At 48.4% G+C, this 19,313-nt stretch overlaps 1 protein-coding gene across 6 annotated transcripts in view; it reads right to left on the minus strand.

The window, feature by feature from the left end:
• The window catches only part of HERC1 (HECT and RLD domain containing E3 ubiquitin protein ligase family member 1), a 197,326-nt gene extending 180,758 nt beyond the window's left edge, over positions 1 to 16,568 (minus strand). For all 6 annotated transcript variants that reach the window (XM_019504392.1, XM_019504388.1, XM_019504391.1 and 3 more), the window contains exon 1: positions 16,466 to 16,568. The gene's annotated coding sequence lies outside the window, so the exon portion shown is untranslated. The remainder of the gene's footprint in view (positions 1 to 16,465) is intronic.
• Positions 16,569 to 19,313: the final 2,745 nt, after the last annotated feature.

Raw genomic sequence — 19,313 nt, forward strand, 5'->3', positions numbered from 1 at the left:
CCCACCCCCATACCCACACCCACCCACCATGGCTGTTTCACATTCTTTTAGAACCATTCACCTTTTGGAATTAAGCATGGTGAAAAATCCCTTTAAAAGGTATGCCAAATTAGATAGCATATCTCATTCCATAAAAATCATGAGTCTACCAATTTAAATACGTAAGAATTGACAAATGTTTTACACTTTAACATGAATATTGTTCGCGCGGGGGGGGGCTAGGATTTAACCTGAATGGCTGGTTGAACATTGCTTGGTGGATAGACAGATTTCCAAATGAATTTCCTTTTTTTACAAAATGGAACTATGAGACACTAGACAAACAAACAGCAAAATCATTCTCCAACATAATTCAGGCTAACTCCATCTTAATACAGACAGACCTTAAAAGCACAACTCCACCGCATACTTGCTATCATTTGTACCTGCTTAGACATGTAAATAAGAAAGGATTTGTGATGTGACAGCTTTCATCAGACATGGACAAAAGGAGAAGAAACAAAGTTCAAAAGTGAAGTCCCCTACAGAGAGATGCTGCCCATGGCATACACAGTCTCCTGTTAAATGAGAAGAAAGGAAACATTCATGAGAATTACCTTGTGCCTCTCTATGCAGGAGTGAAATATTACTCATGTAATCATATTTGCTGCCAAAATGTAAGGGCCTCCTCTATTGGGTTAAGTTAAAAAACTGACACAAAATAATCTCTCTTCCTCTGCAAAATGATACTCTTCTCTTCCTCTCAAGTAGTTGTAGTTGGGGCAGCTCAACTGTCCAAAGACTTCAACTGTAAGCAAATGACACAGAACTCTCAACACAAGAGACAAGTACCATAAAGACCCATCCTACTTCCCATATCCTCTAGCACAGGCAACTCTGAAGCCTAAGATACCAGAGATAGTTGGTACATTGCTGTAAGATACTGCTACCTGTGCAAATCTATCCCATTCTCTATACTAATTACAAAGTGTTTAGTACTAAGGGTTTTAACAGGCAGCAGAACGTGTTCTTTAGGTAGTGCAGCATAAGTTATTTCAGACATGGGTACCAGAGTAGCAGAACAGGTTCCCTCTATTTTAAATCTTTACTAGCTGAACTGGTGACAAGTCATGGTGACTTCAGCCTCTTGGGGTTGGATCTGTCCAGGCTCTTATTTAGAGCCATATTTCTCTCTGTCTCCAACAGACACTGGTAGATCAAACGGGACTCCAAAAGCAAGCAACTAGAGAACTCTAAAGCCCCTGACACATTACATTTAAGATGTGATTAATCAGTCTTGAACTGTTACCCCGATGCATATTCATGTAAGTAATGGTGTAATAAAACAAGAAATAAGCCATAAAGTTATTACACAAGAAGTGTGTAATAACTCTGTAGCTGGCTCCTATCATGCCATTAATTGAACGTGGTATATGGTGTGCCCCTGCAGCAGGCACACCATATGCCCCCATGGCTAGGAGCCCCCTCAGCTGACAGGACTCCCAGCTGTAGTGGCAAAGGGTATGCTCCTGTGGCTGGGAGACCCAACAGCTGATGCGGCTCCCAGAAGCAGGAGCTTGCTACTTGCCAATGAAGGAGGAACCCAGGATTGGGATCCCAGGCTCCCCCTGCACCAGCGATAAGGCTTGATGGGATCTGATACTGGATCCCACAGCCACACCTCCTTGCCATGCATGTGTGACACTGCAAGAAACATGATTGTGGGGATCCCACACAAGAAACCATCATATCTTCATTTCCATGTCTGCCAGGGGCCCATGTGGAAGCATGACTCAAGCCAGACACTAACAGTAACAAACTGACTCACAAACCGAAGCTTCTTCCAAAATCTCCCAGAGTCCCAAGTGGTCTGCATCTATTAAATCCATCATCGCCACCCCCCAACTTCCTCTTTTCTGCAGTTAAAGGCAGGATAAGAAATACAACCAGAAAGGGATTTAAGCAAAAAAATGTAATAAGGAGGAAATAAAAAATAATCTACAAGTATGTCCAAAGCAAAAGGAAGACCAAGGAAAGTGTTGGTGCTTTACTAAATGCAAAAGGTAATCTAATAATGGATTATGTGGAGAAGGATGAAGTACTTAATGACTTTTTTACTTCATTCTTCATAAATTAGGTCAGCTACCAAATGACAAGTGTAGCTGGCAGCAAGGATAAAGGAGAAAATAAGAAGCTTAGAATAGCTGAAGAACGGGGTAGGGCAGGGGTGGGCAATTATTTGGGCTGGAGGGCCACTTAAGACGTTTCAGCGAGCTGTGGTGGGCTGGGGGGAAGGCAATTGGTCCTATCTGCCCCACACGCACCACCAGGGGCACTAAACAGAGCAGATGGGGTCCATGGGGACTAGCCTGGGACCCCTTGGGGCAGGGCATGCACAGTCAGATGAATGGGATGGGTGGGGGGAGGGGGGAAAGTGGCATCTGGGAGTAGGACAGGCAGATAGGGCTGAGGCGAGAACTGGGATTGTGGGGGAGGTGACAGTGCAGGGCCAGGGCCTGGGGCAGAAATGTGGTCTGCTCCCTTCATGCCCCTGCAGGCAGAAGCAGCGCCTGTTGCAGGGACATTGCGGGGAGCACGTGGGGAGCGCTCTCAGATGCTGCTTCCTACCCAGTTGTGGCCCCAACCCATCTGCCTGGTTAAGCACCCCTGCCTGCAGGGATCCCAGGTTGGTGTCCAAGGAGACCCACCTGCTGTCCTCTCTACGCAGTACCCCTAGTGGTGGGTATGGGGCAGACCGGCAGCAGCAGTCAGGCAGAGAGTATGGCCACCACGCAACCCCTGTCCCACCATGTGCCCAGCCTTATCTGAGACCTCTTGCCTTTCTGACATTAATCTATTTATAGTTACTTTTTGCTTACTGTTATACAAGCAATTATTTATCTATCTAATTTTAACTGTCAAGTCTGCATTTCTCCAGCTTGTCACAGACTGCTGCACCATGCAGCACAGCTTGGAGAAGAGGTGAACAGCCCTCAGTAATGAAAGAATAGGTTAGGGACTACTCAAAAAGCTAGACGTGAAAAAAGACAAAGTTATAGGCAGTATCTTCCTTACAAACAGCCCAATCTTTTCAGTCTCTTATGTGGAATTGTTTCAAAATCTTTAATCATTTACATTGCCCATTTATGCACTCCTCTTTCTGCTACACATTTTTTTAAGTGTTGTGATAAGAACTGAGCAGAATTTTCTACTGACCATAGGAAAGCAGGCCTGGATGGGATCTCATGTGGTCAGTATCATCCCTTACCGTCTAACCTGCTCCTGAAAACTTCCAGGAATGGAGATTCCACAGCTTCTCTAGGTAACCCATTCCAATGCTTGACCATAATCAGAAAGTTCTTCCTACTCTCCAGCCTAGATTTCCTCTGTTGCAGCTTGAGGTTATTGCTCCTAGCTCTATCCCCTACAGCCACTGGGAAAAGTCTCTCTCCATTTTCTATGTAAAAATTCTTCATGTATTTAAAGATTTATCAAATCCCCCTTGGTCCTCTCCAGACCAGGGATGCTTAACCTCCAGCCCATGGGCCAAATGCAGCCTGCAGAGCCATTGTATCTGGCCTACAGGCTCCCCCTGGGTCCAGAAATTTGGTCACAGGGGACCTCTGGCCACTAATATTAACCCTGCCTTCTGCCAAATTCCCAAATCCCAAGTTCCACATGGTGGGTTGGGCCTGGGCCATGCCTCTTAACTGCCCCCCCAACCCCCTGAACAGCCAGGCCACACTCCCTCCCCCGGCTTCCTCGTTGAGGCCATGCCCCTTTTCCCCAACAGGGCTAAGCTGGAACTGAGCCACAACCCCTCCCTCCACTGTAGGGCCAGGTCATACCCCCTCTTCCCCAGAGGGCTGGGTCAAGCTCCTATCCCCTACAGGGCCACATTGGGGCCAGCCTATCCCCCAACCTGCCCCAACCCTGAGCAGATGGATGGTACCCACAGCACCCACCAGACTGGGACCAGTGGCACACGGAGAGACTTGGCACTGCCCTGCCAGCCTCCTAAGGAAAAAGATTTAGCACTGTTGGTCTAGACTAAATCTTAGTTCTTGCATCCTCTTCTCATAAATTATATGATGCTGAACCTTCTGTTTTTATGATGGTACAATGCTTCCAAAGTTTTTACTTTATATACTGCACAAATCTAATATATAAAACTAGGGGTGCACCAATAGAGATATTTGGGACTGATACCAATAACCGATTTTTAAGGAAACATATCAGCCAATACTGATCCAATTTCCAAGACCAGACCAGCAGCTTGAAGAGCAGTGTCTAGCTGGTAAGTCTGTTGTGGTGGAAGGGGAAAGGAAAGGGAAGGGGCATGGGGTAGGAGGGGCAGATTGAGGCCCCTGAGGTGAGGGAGGGAGGGAGTGGGGCTGGGGCAGGCACTGCACAGCCAGGGTGGGGTGGGGCATACGACAGAGCCACATGCAGCTCATCCAGGGGGGCACAGGGAGGGAGGTGGCTCCTGCCACTGCACGAACCCCAGGATGACATGGTGGGATGTGGGGGCGTATGCCCCCCCCCCCAATCTGCCCAGAGCAAGGCGGCTGCCGCTGCAGGCCCAGCAGGGCTCTACCCAGTGGGGGCTGGGCCGAGCTGCACTTGGGGCAGGCAGTGGCAGTGCTGGGAAGCAGCTATGGGTGGGCTGCAATCACCCCAAAATTTGCCATAGCCCTCCCAACCCCCCTTCCCAGTGCCGCCACCACCCATCCCAAGCGCAGCTCAGCCCAGCCCCTGCCAGGAAGAGCCCTGCGCAGCCCCAGCCCCATGCAGATGTGGGAGCATACAACCCCCCATGCCTTCCTGGTGTGTGCAAAGCAGCACGAGCCTGGCCTCCCCGCCATGAGCCACAGCTCTGTCCTGCACCCACCCTGCCCATGTTGGGCAGAGCCTGCCCCAGCCCACTCCCTCCGTCCCTCACCATGGAAGCCTTTATCTGTCCCCACCACACACCTTCCCTCCCCCCTCCCCTTCCACCATGACAGACTTACCACCTAGACACAGCTCTCCAACCTCACCTACAAGCTACATGCATGCATGGGCCATTTATTGGCCAAATTATCGGTCACACCAGACCAATTTCTGATGCAGACAATTTTCTTTACATCAGTCCCAATCCAATATTGGACCAATATATCGGTGCAACTCAATATAAAACACCCCTACCAGGATCTGGACCTTATAGGCTAAACCACTGGTTCTCAATCTTTTTGGAATCATGGCACCCTTCCAAAACTTTAGGAATTGAGCGGCACACGATTTCAAAAATTAATTTATATATTACTGTGCTTAATTATTTCTTGCATAGAAACCAGACAGTGGCAGTGAGGGATTGGCCAAGCAGGAACAACCCTGAGCTTAGCTCATCTCCTCTAGCACTCTTCAAAGGACCTTGAGGCACCCCTAGGGCATGTTAGCAGCCTGGTTGAGAACCACTGTACTAAGCACAAACCAAGTTATGCTGTGCCTGCTCCAAGAATTTTCATCAGAACATGACAAGCAACTCAAAAAAGCAAGCAGGAGTGGAATAAGTTCAATTATTAAAATGTACTGTATTAGCTTACTTAAAAGCAAGCCAAACATCAAATATAGTCACACACCTCTCAAAACAGACATAACAGATGTGCTTGGGAATAGATATTCTCATTCGGCTGTCCAGAATGGCACTCAGGCATTTTTCTTGAGTTGTTAGAATTAATTTAGAAGCTAGTAATATATTATGATAATTCAAATGAAAACAAACAAACCAACCAACTCTCACCCAGGATGAAAAAAAATCCTCCCTCATCAAGCATCAAAAGCTTTTGCAGAATTTAAGACTACTGCTTTATGACAAAACCCCCCCTGCAACTTCCCTCCCCAGAAAGTCTAAACTTTAATTTGAAAAGTTCCTAGCTCATATGGTTCTGAAAAGCTTCTCAATGTGAGCTGTGGATAAATCGATGTAGTGTTATTTTTCAACCTCAACAGACAGCTGAGCTGTTGCTGCTGCTCGCAGGTTTGCCAAGTTGCAACACTGAAAAATCTTTTCAGGTGTTTCTACTGCTTAAAAAGAGGGGTGTACCAATAAAGATTTTTTGGAGCAATGCCAATGGCCAATTATTAACAAGCCATATTGGCCAATACCAACCTAATTGTTGATATGCAGCCCAGCAGCTTGGAGAGCAGCATCTGGCTAGTAAGTCTGTTAGAGGGAAGGAAGGAAGGGAGCAGATCAGGCCCCTGCAGTGAGGGAGGGAGGGAGTGGGGTGGGGCTGGGGCAAGCACTGCCCAGCCAGAGCAGGGCACAGAACAGATCTGGCGAGAGGCTCATCGGGGGCAGGGAACGACAGGGGAATGAGGGGGCACAGATTGCATGGGGGAGTGCCCCCTGGATCTGTGCGGGGGTCAAGGGCGGGTTGCTGCTGCAGGCTGGTCTCTTCCCAGCTGGGAGAGGGGTTGGGCCAGGGTTGCACACAGGCCAGGCAACAGCAATGCTGGGCTGGGGGGGAGGCTATGGGGTGGGCTACTACCCCAGAATTCGTCACTGCACCCCCTGCAGCCCTCCCTCTCAACGCCACCACCCCAAGCGCAGACCTGGCCCGGCCCCCTGCCACCAAGAAGAGCCTGGTGCAGCCCCCAGCCTCAGGCTGCCCTCTTCTCATGTACATATCTGGGGGAGCACTTGCCCCCTATGGCTAAGCTGGAAAACTGCGGTCTCAATCATCTCACAGTCCAACGACTGGGGAGCTAGCCCACAGTACTGGTTGATGGGAACAAATCAACATGGCGCAAGGTGACTAGTGGTGTCCCTCAGGGCTCAGTACTCAGGCCAGTATTCTAATGAAAATGTTGAAATGATCTGGATTCAGGCATCAGATGCAGACTGGCAAAGCTTGCGGACAACACAAAACTATGGGGGAAGGAGGTCACACTAGAGAACAGGTTGGGAATACAGGCCGACCTGGACAGGCGTACAAGGGGGGCGGACCAAAACCTGATGGCATTTAATACAGAGAAGTGCCGGGTAGGAGGAAGAACCAGGGATGAAAACCCAGCTTCATACTTATAGGCTTGGCAGTACTACACTTGCTAGCACCACAAATGGAAGAGACTTGGGGGCCCTGACTGGCCACAAGATAAACATGAGCCACCAATGCAATGCCATGGCTAGCAAAGCAAACCAAACTCTGGCGTGCATCCATCGATGCATGTCAAGTGAAACCAGGGACATCATCCTCCCACTCTACTCGGCCTTAGTGAGGCTACAGCTGGAGTAGTGCATCCAGTTTTGGGCCCCCCCACTTCAGGAGGGACTTGGATAAGCTTGAGGGAGTCCAGAGGAAAGCTACCCCCATGATCCAAGGCCAAGAGAGCAAGCCTTATAAGGAGAGGCTGAGGGACAGGGGACTCTTCAGCCTGGCAAAGAGAAGGCCCCAGGGGGGACTTGGTGGCAGCCTATAAGTACATAAGGGGGGGTAACACCAGGATCCGGGAGAACAGTTGTACACCAGGGCTCCCCAAGGGATAACAAGGTCTAAAAGCCACAAATTTCTGGATGGCCAATTTAGACTGGACATAAGGAAAAACTTCTTTAGTCCGAGTGTCCAGGGTCTGGAACAGACTCCCCACAGAGATGGTGCAAGCACCTACTTTGGACTCCTTCAAATGGCGTTTGGATGCTTACCTTGTGGGGTCATTTGACCCCAGCAGGCTTCCTGCCTGTGGCGGCGGGTCTGGACTGAATCTTGCGAGGTCCCTTTCATTCAGCCCCTAGTGTCTATGAATCTAGGAAACCCCTGAGATATACTATTATACTGGCATAGCTTAGAGCTCATGAGCATGAGAAAGTCTCTTTTAGTTTTTCCTCTTTACCCACTGATATAACTATCCTAGGAGTGCATTCCCCCACCACCCTCTTTAGGCTGGCTTAGTCTACTCCTCTTAAGTCAGTGAGTCAATGCAGTTCTCAGTTTAAAGCATCTTGCACTTTGAACACCCATGGGCAAGAGCTGAAATAAGTTAAGCAGGTGAAGAGAGACTCATAGTTCATGTTCACTAACTTGGAAGGCACGCCTGACACTAGCTAGAGCACAGTTTTTTAAATACCCGTATATAGTTGTATGTTAACACAGAAACCACTGGAAGGAGTCTTATTCACAGCATTGTCAGGCTGGCTCTTCCTTTGGATTTTCAGAATACCTCCAGTCCCAAAGATACGTTAGCTGTCCAAGGGAATTTCCTCCTAGCCGGGTTCGTAATCAGCTGGGTACCTTTCTGATGCCACAATCAAACTTTTCAGATGCCTATCCCAATGGTCAATGATGGCTTCCTTGGCAAGAATCCAGTTCAGTTTCTTCTAATAACCACAGGTCAGAACAGGAGTATTACCAGAGTACTGTTTTTGTCTCCAAAAATTATTTTAATTCTGCTGGGGCTCCTTTGTGATGCTCCAGCACTGGAACATGCCTTGGAAGAGCCCCTTCTCCCATGTTTCCCTTAACAGACACACATTTATTGGCATTCTAGTGACTGCTTCTAAAATGCAACGCCTCTCCCCAAAAAACAAGGGAAAGAACCACAGAGAGAAACAGGGCACAGCTGTTTCTAGCATATAATTCCAGAAGTGTTACAAACATATAATTCCAGGGGCACGTCAGCAGGAAAGTTACTTCCAAACAAGATGATTTCATAGACATTAGGGCTGGAAGGGATCTCGGAAGATCATCGAATACAGCCCCCTGCCTGAGGTGCAGGAAGTCAGCTGGGGTCATAGGATTCAGCAAGATAAGCATCCAAATTTCTCTTAAAGGTGTTCAAAGTAGGTGCTTGAACCACCTCCGATGGCAAGCTATTCCAGACCTTGGGGGCTCAGACAGTAAAGAAATTCTTCCTTATGTCCAGCCTGAAACGGTCTTGCAGGAATTTATAACTGTTTGACCTTGTTATCCCTTGGGGCGCTTTGGTGAACAATTGTTCTCCCAGATCCTGGTGAACACCCCTGATAAACTTATAGGTGGCCATCAAATCGCCCCCGAGTCTGCGTTTTCCAGGCTAAAGAGCTCCATGGTTCTCAGCCTGTTGTCGTAAGGTCTGTTTTCCTGACCTCTGATCATGCGCGTGGCTCTTCTCTGGACTCTCTCAAGCTTCTCCACATCCTTTTTGAATTGTGGAGCCCAAAACTGGACGCAGTACTCCAGCTGCAGACTCACCAAGGCCGAGCACAACGGGAACAATCCCAGACGCATGTAAAGAGACAAGCAATTCAGCTGTGAAGCAATGTATCACTATCTGACAGAAGATGGGCTGACAAAAGTGATATAGTTAATCTGAAATAACGATACTTTTCCAGTAGGGCAGTGCAAAATTTCACCAACTGTTTCGTTTTGACTCCTTTTGAGCTTGAAACAGCAACATCGAAAAGAAACGAAATGAGGGCAGTCAAAATGTTTCGAGTTTCGAACCTGAATCTGGGCTTGCCTGCAGGGAAACAGAAAGTAAGGAGAGGGAGGGGGAATAGGGGGAAAGGACACAGTGAGGGCGTGCCTTGGCACATATGCTGGAGAAAAACTGCAGGAGAGGAAAGAAGGGCTCTGTCACAGTTTGGCTGCCTGAGATGCTGCTAGTGCTACTGTGCTGCTGCTCACTAAGTTATTATTTTACCTGTTGTTATTTAAAGTGGTGGACCGGACTGAGGCTCTAGGGGAGGAGGAGACCTCGTTTGGGCACACTACCATGTCATGTACAAGCCCCAGCGCCAGCAAGGGCACACCTTAATTTAATACACACACGTCACGAGTTTTGCTTGTCAGCAGCTTGAGGTGCAGTATCCCAGAAACCTGTGCACCTATTTCCTTGAAAGCTGGCTGACTTCATGCCCTCAGAAGGGGCTACTATCCCTGCTGTTTTCATCCAAATCTGTCAAAAAATGACAAAGTTATAGGCAGTATCATGCTTCCCCATTATAGCTTATGGGTGAAACGTTGAAACAGCACTGAGATAGTGAAACAATTTTGATGAAATGAAACAGAACAGTGCTTTCAAAATTAAAGGAAACTCAAAACAAAATACTGTCTTGTCAAAATGGAAGTCAAAACTAAATGGTGCTGTTTCGCGCAGCCCTAATTTCCATAGACTTTATACCAGTATAACTCATTCCAAAATTGTAGGTCACTTTAAAAGTGGATAAAAGCAGGCTACTTCGTACAAGTTGAGGAGGGGGGAGGAACACTACCACTACTTGTGCATAGCTACAGGACTGAATATCATATTAATAAAACAACTAACATACACATACACTTTCCCTTGAGGACAAGCCTTTACTTCCATATAGGAAAGAAAACAATACCCGTATAACTGCCCGCAAACTAAGGAGATTGTACCAGGTTTTACCATTTTAACTATATCAATATAGTTAAACTGTATCAATATAGTTAAATGAGTACAACTATATTGATATAGTTAAAGTGGTACAAATTGCAAGTAGAGAAGCAAGGTCCAAAACACTTTAAATAGCAGCTGGAAACCAACGCAAAAAACAGGAGCCACCATGCAAAATTCTACAGACAACATTCCAGCAACAGGTAATAGATAGAGTTGACATCTTACCTAGGCACTGTCCTTAGAACAGGGATGTCAAACTCATTCAGGCTGCACATGAAGCACATGACTCCTCCCAGACAAGATCCACAGGGTTAGTAACAACTAGGGTCTAATGGCACCAGAACAAGCAGGGGTGCATCCACACAGTCTTTGTTCGCTCCCACGCCAACAACGGCAATGCATATTGGGGCCCAAAGGGCCCAAATTGTGCTGTAGGCCATATCCCCACACTTCCTACAACCCAAAATACAATAGCTGTATGAGCTGGATCCTGACTGTGGGCTAGATCTTTGCCACCCCCGCCCTAAACAGGTCTCCCCCTTTTTTTCTTGTTAGCTATTTGGTTTTATTCTATATTAGATATCTAAGAAAAACATGGGGTGAATTAGATCTATTCAAGAAGCAAAGAAAAGGGAGCAGCTGATACAATAAGAAAAAGGAGATGTTTGTTAGGCAAACTATAAAATTATTTTTTAACATATTCATGGTCAAGGGCAGATCCAGAGAGGGAGCAGTGGCTCAGATACACCCCCCTTTCATGATGCTTTAGAAGCAGCAACTAGGGTGCACTGATAGAGATTTTGGGGGCCGATAATCAATTTTTAAGGAGGCATATTGGCCAATACCGATCCAATTTCTGATATAGCTGCATGCACCTGGTAAGTCTGTTTCTGGAAGGGGAGAGGGGAGGGAAGGGTAGGGTGGGATAGATGAAGGCCCCTGAGGTGAGGGAGGGAGTGGGGCAGGACAAAGCCACAGCTCACCCAGGTGGTGCAGGGGGGTGGGGCATGGGTGGAGGGGTGTCCCCAGATCTGTGCAGGATGGGGCGAGGCAGAGTGGACTGGGACTGGGGCTGTGCTGGGCTCTTCCTGACCAGAGGTGGGGAGGGACTGGGCTGGGCTGCACTCAGGGGCAGGTGGTGGTGGTGCTGGGAAGGGGGGGCTGTAGCCAACCCAAAATTCGCTGTAGCCCCCCCTCTGTAATCCCCACTCCCAGCAACACCACCGCCTGCCCCAAGCACAGCCATGGCACAACTTCCCCCCCACACCAGAAAAAGCCCAGCACAGCCCCTGGCCCCACCCCACAGCTCACTCCACCCACACTCCATGCAGATCCAGGGGCACATGCCCTCACCTCCGTGCCCTCCCGGGGTGCGCACAGCGACCGGAGCCACCTATGAGGGCCCTATGACCCCCAGACAAGCCAAGCCTCCATCCTCACGCCCTGCCCCAGCTGGGCAGTGCCTGCTCCAGCCCTACTCCCTCCCTCACCGTGGGGGCCTTGATCTGCACCCCCAACACCCCTTCCCTCCCCACTTCCCTTCTACCACAACAGACTTACCAGCTGCACATAGCTCTCCAAGCTGCCAGGCTGTGCTCCTTGTCACCTATGTGCTGCACTGTGGCTGTGCGCATGCACAGGCATTTATTGGCCAAATTATTGGCCACATCAAGCCGATTACTGATACAATCAATTTTCTTTATATCAGTGCCGATCTGATAGCGGACCAATGTATCAGTGCACCTCTAGCAACAACCAGCCACATATTTTTAAGTCCCCAAATCAGGAAAGAATTCCCCAACCCCTCCTTTCCCCTCAAGGCTCAGCAGCATGCTCCCTCCCCTGGCCTGCTTTTCCTGTCACCAGCTGCCTCAGGGACAGGGCTCCAGAGCTGTTTCTGCCTCTCTCCAGCCAGGCTCTGTAGTGAACTGGGCTCAGACAGGGACAGCAACAGTGGGTGGGTTCCTCCTCCCTGCACAGTCCCTCAGTGTTCCCTGACATCCCAGGAGCAGGCACAGAAGAGGGGAACCTGCCTGCTGCTGCCGCCATTGTCTCTAGTCAGTCCTGTCTCCATGTATAGCTTGGCTGGAATGGGGCAGGAGTGGTTCTGGAACCTCTTCCTCTCCCACCCGCCACCCCCATCAGCTGGGGACAGCAGAAGGCAAGGGAAGAGAAGGGAAATGACAAGCTGCACTGCACAGAAAGGGAGACTGTTACCTAACTGAAGGACTTAAGAAAAGATCCCAGCTGCTGCTCTCACAGCATGGTATACTCACCCCAGCTGGAGGGAAACTACTGGGAGCAGGGGTGCAGCTACCCACGCAGCGTCACTGTTGCTCTCCCACCCATCTTTAGCATTCATACCCCACCTTACAGCCAGATTTTATTTCACCTATTAAGCATCTAAACAGACCTAGGCTCCTAAGCATAATCAAGTTCCTAGAGTTCAAGTCCCCAAAAACCCATTAATACATATATTTTTGTAAAATACCATCCACTGACCCCCAAGATTGAGTCACAAAAAAATCCACCTTTTAAATTGACTGTTTTTCAGGGACTCTAACAGAGCAGAGCAAAATCACATTTAGGCCCTGTCTACTCGTTACAGGTATCATGAAATTCACTGGTTACCTGCACAACTACCTTAAGACCAGTGACACGTGCAAAGTACCTATCACACAATAAAAAAAAACTCCAACCAGCTATAATGTTAGACCTCAAAAATGTGTACAACTTTATAGTTGGTTGCTATTGAGTTTTAATTTGTACTTATAGCAGGGTCTCCCCTTTGCTGGGTGCCCTGTCAGCTGACAGGGCACCAAGCTGAAGGGGTACACATTGCCCAGTGGGGGCTGCGAGTCCCACAGCTGCTCGGGACTCTCAGCCCAAGTGGCTGCCGTCTCTGGGTTCTGGCAGTGCCCCATAGCTGTTGAGACCCAGAGTACCATATCTGTGGACACTGGGTCCCAACAATGGGTCTCCTGGCAATGCCCCCACCCGCGGGAGTGCATGAAACCCCCAGGGAGGGAGGATAGCCAGAGGAGTGATCTCCCTTCCCCAGGAGTACATAAAACTTTTACTTATGATCACATGAAAAAGTCTATTTGCCAATGGGAAATTGACAGGGAAGGAAAATCAAGTTACCCCCCCCCCCAAAAAAAACAACCGTACAATTAGTACTAAAAGTAGTTTCTAGACTTCATGGTTGTGAAGAAAAACCCTCAGAATCTGAACTAAGATGGCCCTTGAAACTAAGACACACTATAGCCACCTTGGTAACTCTGTGAGGCTCTTCCCCAGAAAAAGAAGAGAAATTTAAACGTTGGCTTTATTATTACTATTTAGAATTCAGCCTACAACAGAGAAACTAACAAGAATTGTATCAATTTCACTTTGCCACTTCTTTGGAAAGAGACATAACACTTGAGCTAAACAAAAGCAGAAGCTAGAAGACAAGTAGCACAAATCTAAAGTCATTTTCAAGAGCAGCCAAAAGATAGAATGATCAAGAAAGATGCTCCACATCAGCATGCCTGTAGCTGTCAAGAGACAGCCTGTTCTCTTTCCAATAAACAGAAAAAGGGTCTAAGTTTATCAGACACATTAACTAGAGAATAACACATGTGATGAAGTCCCTAATAAATGTCCAAGGACACATTTCCAAGGATGTACTGTTGCTCCTCCCCACAGCAGGGAGCACAGAAGTAATCATTCCATCAGATCTTACAATCTGCTTAACTTCACTCACCCTATCTTTCAAGAGCTTGGAGCTAGCAAGGTTATTGGTTTCTCAGAGTCCTGCTAAGAAGCATGTGGGGAAGGTGTGGGTGTGTGCATGTGGCAGCGTGGGGGGGGGGTGGAAAGGAGGGTGCCAAATTTTACCACCCATTATGTTAAGAGGTTTTAAAAAAGTAAGAGGTTTTGGGGAAAAAACTAAACAAAAATAAGACTTATTTGTTGAATGTTTAAGTTACATAAGAATGACAAATTATTTGTCAAACACAGCTGTAAGTTATGAACAGAAATGTCCCAAGAAATTATTTTCACTAAGGACCTGTGCCAACTCAATCTGCTAAAAGATCTAATTTAAAAATCAGAGTTAAACAGAAACAAAGTAATGTTCACATACAGTATGAAGTTTAGAACTGTCTCCTGTTGTGCCCTTTATTTCATATAATTGTACAGCTGTGTAGTCAAACACTTTCCGATTGTCATAATACAAAGAAAGCATATGTTTTTTTCTACCTTCTCTCTTGTAAATCTAAGGAAATTAACCAAAATATATTCTCAAGCCCATCACCCTTAAAGGCAGGAAGTCAGAAAATGAAGGTAAGATTTTCAAAACATCTTTGCTCATTTACACTATACATATACAGTATTTTAGTTAGCTGTAAGATGATGGGCCATTTGTGCCCTCATACAAGTACAATTCCTAGGTATTCCAGCAAGACTGAAACAAACACGTTTGAGAGAGAAAAAGTCTTGTACATGTGGCATATACATTTCTCAGATTGTATATAATGAACTAATACATAAATTAAAGTTCTTTAGAAATGTAATAAGCTCTTTTCTTCAGAATGAAAATCTGTATTTTTGACCACTCTGAACACAGATGATGTGTCCTATTACAAGCACTTACGGATTTGTGTCCCCTCTTTAAATCATATTGAAACTTCCAACAGGGAATGCTATTGCTAGAGCTGCCTGGACACGTTTCAACAGACTTGATGACAGCAGGCCAGTCACAACAGGCAATCAAGGCCAGAGGATATACTTGGCCAGTTCCCAGACAGTGTGTAGTCTCTGCTATTGATTGCTAAATTCAACAACCACAAAGTTCAAGGAAAAATCTTTTTCATCTTCAGCTACATTACCTGATCTCTTTTGACCTGTCACCAGCACATCATGAAGGAACAGTTATTTCAGAAGCAACACCAGGAACGAAAATACCTATTTTTCTAGAGGTACTGAAGGGCAGAAAACAGAACTGATGGCTCCAGATGTTCCACATACATAACACTACACAGTACATGGATCACCAAGTAACCATGTGCAACTAGAAGTGAAGAAAATCTGCCAGCAGCTACATGGTTCTAAGCACCTCTAAGGACTGCAGTACAAGAAGAATCAAGCATCACGTACATCATGATCCCATGTGCTGATGCACAATCACGGTTTTGATGACAAAAAGAGAAGGACAACAAAACCATTTCTGGTTTGCTTGTTTTAAATACTTAAGAAGCAACTAATTCCAACCCTGGGTATCTTTCCACTTTCCCCTTCCCCAGCCACACAGACCATGACACCTTTACCACTAAGGCCATGAGTGGAATGATCCATGATCTGTTCAAGAAAGGCAGCATTAACAAATGGTATTCAGCAATTTTAGATCAGGAGAAAGAACTGTATCAGATACAAAGCCATGGGGGGGAGGGGGGTCAACAAAAGAAAAGGTGGCGGGGATGACTGCCCCCAACACTTGCGCCTTGTGGGGGCCCCGGGTTACAAAGCAGCCAAGTGAAACCGTTGGCGCCTCCCTTTTGTTTGTAGCAACCCACTGGGCTGCTCCGGGTGCGGGGATGTGGCTGCCCTGCTGTTGTGTCAGCATCTGCAGGGCCACGCGAGGGATCCAACGCGGCGAGGCAGGCGGCGCTGCTGTCCCTCCCCCCAGGGCCGACCCCAGCAGCGCAGCAGCCCAAGGGCCCCGGGGAGAGGCAAGGAGGCCGCACCTCACCGCAGCGCTCGACCAGCCCCGCCTCGGGAGCAAAACCGAGGCCAAAAGAGCCGCGCGCAGGGGGAAGCGGCCCCGGCCCCGGGCGGGCGGGCAGCGCTGGGCACGGAGCACAAGCCCGCGCGGACAGGCGGCGATTACGCGGTGGGGGAGAGGGACCCGGCCACACAACAAAGGCACCTGACGCCGGCGGCGGGCTGCGGCGCCCCCCCGACTGCGGGCCCCGCCCGGCGGCGAGTGCAGCTGCAGCTGCCCCGGGGGAGGGTGCGACGGGGTGACCCCTCCGGCCCCGCGCTGAGGAGACGCGCCGCAGCCCCGGCTCCCACTCCTCCCGCTGGTCCGGCGGCGCAGGGGGGCGTCGTGCGGAGTTACCGGGTCGGGGGCGGCGGGGCCCGGCCGTGTCCTCTCGGCAACGGCAGCGGCGGCAGCTTGTCAAAGGGAAAACATGACGCGGGAGGAGTGAGGCAGCGAGATCTCGCGGGGCTGGCGTCCAGGTCTCGCGAGTCTTGGCCGCTCCCCGCCTAAGCGACGGGGTGGGGAGTGCTGACTGTCTGCGGGCGGCTCGGCTTCACCCGGCCCGGCCTCCTCCGCGTTACTTGCCTGCGCGCTGGGAGCCCGGCCGGGGCCGCGACACTGATGAGCCGAGCTCTTGGCAGCGGCTGCCGCAGCCCCGAGCCCACGAGATGACGTCACGCGCCCGCCACGTGCGCCCGGTGCGGGCGGGTCCCGGCGGCTGCCCCGGGCCTTGCAGGGGACCCAGCACCTGGCTGTGACACGGCAGCGCTTGTAGCCCCGGCCGCTGCCCGCGGCACCTCCGGCTCTGCCGCAGCTGGGATGCACTTGAAAACATAAGACCCCGCTCTCCAGGGGTCAGACCGGATAAGAGAGAAGCAGGGCAGGAAGAGACCTCCACAGGTCACCTAGTGCAGTTCCCTGCCCCAGGCGGGATCAGCCCTATTCTAACCCTTCTACACAGGCCATCATCTCAGCTCTGCATAAGACATAACACAGACCTACCCCTCCACCCTGCCCCAGGTAAAGCCAGGGAACTGGGGCAGCCACCATCCTGCTTCTTTCTATGAAATATCATCACTAGATGCTCAAGAGATCACCTCAGAAGCTGTGGCCCCCTCCACAACAGAGATCCCTCTTGCCCAGTACCCAAGAGGAGAGAAAAAGGCAAAACGTGCAAACCTGCAACATCATGAAAGATGTTGAGAAGAAAGCAGAGAGTTGTCTCCTGCCCTCTGGTTATTTTCCCATGCAGTATTGTAACCAGTGCCATGGTTGGACTGCTAATATGGAAACCATCATGAAAGCGCAGGCCCTGAGAGAGAGCTCCACAAACGGCAGCCTGGCAGCAAAGACACCTTGAGATAAACCCTGATGGTTCAGCGCTGAGGCAGACAGGAAAGACAAGGCTGCGAAGGATATGGTCATTCTGTGGTATGGGACTACAGTCCTGCCCCCTGGCTTTAGTTGGAGCATCACCAGACATGTGCCAACCTTATTTATAGAACAAGTAGGGACCTGCCTAATTCGCTGTTTAATGGAAACTGCAAAATCCGGGGTTGCCCACAAAATCCATGGAAAAAAAACTTAAAACTAAGTTTTTAAGTCTGATTTCATGGGCAATCTCGGATGACCAACCTCAGGGCACAGGGGCAGGCTGGATGAAGGCAACCAGCAGTCAAGATGACAGCCACCCCCTTCTCCCTCCTCTTCTTCAAGGCCTATCCACCAATCGGCGCTGAGGGGTAGGGCCACTGCAAAACGCCCACAAAATGGGCTCTGTACCAGGACAAAGCTGTGAGAATGATTTCGTCTTGCTGCATGTTACATAGGTTCCTAAGAGCGAGTACACTTGGCTTAGGTATTGATGAAGATGCTGTTGCTACAGAAGAGCCTAGTGCTGCTGTTACTGAGGAGATGCCACCACTTGAAGGAGATGACAACACATCGCTAGGGATGCACTGAATTTGTGATGTTGTAGGGACCCCATAAAAGCCTGAAACTGGTGAGCAAATGGCCAAAAAAGGGAGCTGCAAATGGGTAGGAAGCCCTGGCATCCTGAAACATAAGGAGGGAACCAGAGGTGGGGGAGATTTGTGAGGCGGAGCCTGTGCGGGGCCCACTGCATTCTGATCCTGAAATGTGGAGGCAGCTGCCCTGAATTTGGTAGGACCCTACACATCACACATGGAAGAAGTGGATTAAATGGTCTACTAGCTTACAGAAACTTGTGAACATTTCCTTGACTAATGAATGAGTTATATATTGCATATTGTATTAGCTGCCAAAAAACCTGATGGTGTCTGCATTCCCCTTTGTATTTATTTTCAAAGATGTTATACCTTATTTTTGTAACATTGCTTTTTCCACTAATGTAAGATAAAATGACTGTGCCACACAGTGGCAAAAGGTGGATGCTGACAGAGTGAGCGAGCTGGTATGACTTCCTCTCCTCAGCTGTTGTGCAGTGGTGCCTTTCACTGCTGAGTGGGTGTTGCATTCGGTAACAATTATGGCTGCACATCACTCTCTCTGGCCTTGCTTCCTTTCTCAGACTTGATAAAGAACATTTTGCATTGGAAAGCTTCTCCAACTTCATTCCATCTATGCAGCTGGTCCAATAAAAGATATCACCCCAAGTAAATCCTTGCCTCTCACATAATTCCTGGATCATTAAAGCTACTCTAACATTACACAGCACATCAGGTAAAAGTACAAATTCTCATGTATAGTTTGTACTTATAATTTAAGAAGTTTCCGAAGTGTGATACATATTTAACAGTTTGTCTTATGTGTGATTATAAATAATTTTAAGAATTACCTGCTAGAAAGCTGATTTATCTCAGCTGTTCTGCTGCTCTCAGACAGCATAAAGCAGCATGTATGCTCCTTTTTATGCTTATAATTAAAATCCTTTTTCTCTTTTAATTAAATGGAAAAGCAATCAGTTTAACCTAGATTTTTCCATAGTGGCGGATACAATTAGTTTTCTATACATATCAAGTATTTCTATCAAATTTGCTGAAACAAACCTCCTTTGTTTCTGCCTTCAAAAGTAGAAACACTCCCTAGCTGGTAATTTTCTTTGATCTTCTGTGGTAATACAAACACTGTGTACTCTAGTTCTTCCCCACCAACAAATGAGACAGAATGCAAAATTCTCACTGCAACAGTATTAATTGTTTCTCAAGCTTCAGAAAACACTCCA

Source organism: Gavialis gangeticus, unplaced genomic scaffold (assembly GCF_001723915.1).
Source record: "Gavialis gangeticus isolate Ggan-Ray unplaced genomic scaffold, GavGan_comp1, whole genome shotgun sequence".
NCBI classification, from domain to species: Eukaryota; Metazoa; Chordata; order Crocodylia; family Gavialidae; genus Gavialis; species Gavialis gangeticus.